Consider the following 2,349-nt stretch of genomic DNA (forward strand, 5'->3'; position numbering starts at 1 on the left):
GGCCCGCCTGCAGTCCAGACATGTCTCCCATTGAAAATGTGTGGCACATTATGAAGCGTAAAATACAACAGCGGAGACCACGGACTGAAACTCTACATAAAAAAAGAATGGGAAAGAATTCGACTTTCAAAGCTTCAACAATTAGTTTCCTCAGTTCCCAAACGTTTATTGAGTATTGTTAAAAGAAAAGGTGATGTAACACAGCGGTGAACATGCCCATTCCCAACTACTTTGGCATGTGTTCCAGCCATGAAATTCTAAGTTCATTATTATTTTTAAAAAGAAATTGTTATGATGCACACGCCATCTGCTTCTCCCTCCCCAGCAGTAGCACCTAGAGGCCCCGCTGTTCGCACAGCAAGACACCCCCCGCACGTGCCGCGCAGACTGCAGCCATGCGCCTCCACAGCTGCCGACAATCACCTATCAACGCAGCTGGTCTTGACGAGAGGCAGCGGCATAAAAACTCACGCCACTGACTGCTCCATGCCGGAACAACCTTTTGATTCAGTAAGCTTCACGGCTCTGGCTCCTCACCTGTGTCCCTCTCTCTTGCTCGTTTTGTCTCCCTCGTGCCTAGTTCTTATCTGTCCTTGTCGTCTGCTATTCCCACAGTACCTCCGTGTCTCTGCAGTGAGCGGTGCGTCTCACCTGCTAAATTCTTTCCCCAGGACTCTGACTGCCTCCCTGGACCCTCGACCCCCCGCGCTTGCACCTGGATCTCTGGACGTCTCTCTCTTGCCCCCACGGACCTCGCTAGGATTTTGGACCTCTCTCGCTTCACCCTTCTGGACCTGTTTGCTACTGCAATCAACACACACTTACAACAACCCCAGGTAACTTATATTTGAGTAACTTCCACACATAGCCTTGCATCCACACACATAGTTGCATACACACCCCATGTACTCATCAAGCCAAAATAAAACCTTTGAGCTAGACCTCCTGATGTCGTGCCGTCTCCTTCCCCCAGTATAAACATAACAGTTTGTTCCGGCCATGATGGAACCAGACGGCACGCAGATATTTCAAGCCACCCCTCTGTCCCGAGCCCCCTCGACACCTGAGATGTCTGCCATGTCGACAGTACTCCAGCAACACCAGAATCGTTTTTCCGAATTGGAGGACCATCTGAATGTCTCCATCTCTCGCCTGCAGGCTAGAGTGAACACCCTCAGTCCAAACCAGGTGACATTCTCCACGCCTGACACGAGCACCCCAACGACACCTTCCCTAGGGGGTCAGCCTCAACTTCGGGAACCCAAGATTGCCAGTCCTAAATCTTTCGAGGGGGACTTTGAACTTTGCAGAGGTTTCCTGGTACAGTGTGAGTTAATATTTCAACACCAACAGTCTCGTTATGCTACAGATGGTGCTAAGATAGCATTCATGTTTTCACTGCTTTCCGGTCCGGCATTGAAGTGGGCCACAGCAGCTATTAATAAGACTTTGGGACTGAGCTCCGATTACGTTGCTTTTCGTACTGAGTTCCTCGCAGTCTTCAACCACCCAGTCGATGCTGGGGACGCCGCCACAAGGCTGCACACAATCCGGCAGGGCTCCCGCTCCGTAGCCGCTTACACTCTAGAGTTCCGCACTCTGGCAGCTGACAGCGAATGGGGAGACAAGGCACTACAGAGCGCTTACAGGAGAGGCCTTAGCGAGACCATAAAGGACGGCTTGCTGCGGGACCGACCTTCCTCCTGCCGGGAGCTCATCGAGTTGGCCCTGCTTTTCGACCAAAGACTGTTGGAACGTGCCGCAGAAAGAGACCAAAACCCCTCCAGCTTCACATTGACACCCCTACCTCGACCTGCCGACCGTTGTCTTGCAGGACAGACATTTCCCCCGACTATGTCCCCTGCTACTATCACGGAGCCGATGCAGATAGGCAGGTCTCGATTGTCGACTGAGGAACGGGAGAGAAGATTCCGGCAACGTCTCTGCCTCTACTGCGGCCTTGCGGACCACATCATCCGCCACTGTCCTTCGCGACCGAGGGACCTGGCTCCCCAACCAAGAGGTATGCTGGTGAGCCATACCGCCGTCCCCACCTTAAAGAGGGAGAGAATGGATCCTGGCATACTGTTTCCTGCGACCTTGGCCTGGAACTCGAGGACATTATCAGTTGGGGCCTATTTGGACTCCGGGGCAGACGACAGCTTTATCGACTTTGAATATGCACGAAGAACCGGGATCCCCATGGTTCCTCTCGATACCTTCCTCTCCGCTCAAGCTTTGGACGGACACCCTTTAGGTCCCATCAAACACCGCACTATACCCCTGTCATTGACCCTCTCAGGCAACCATACTGAGACCATCAGCCTCTGGGTACTGGATGCCCCATTA

At 52.7% G+C, this 2,349-nt stretch overlaps 1 long non-coding RNA gene across 1 annotated transcript; it reads left to right on the forward strand.

The window, feature by feature from the left end:
- The first annotated feature begins 377 nt into the window (after positions 1-377).
- Positions 378-941, forward strand: LOC133569518 (uncharacterized). The gene is made up of 2 exons (XR_009809822.1): positions 378-510; positions 616-941. It is a non-coding gene; the product is annotated as an uncharacterized LOC133569518 (long non-coding RNA).
- The last annotated feature ends 1,408 nt before the right edge of the window (positions 942-2,349 follow it).

This window comes from Nerophis ophidion, linkage group LG15 (genome assembly GCF_033978795.1).
Source record: "Nerophis ophidion isolate RoL-2023_Sa linkage group LG15, RoL_Noph_v1.0, whole genome shotgun sequence".
NCBI lineage: Eukaryota > Metazoa > Chordata > Actinopteri > Syngnathiformes > Syngnathidae > Nerophis > Nerophis ophidion.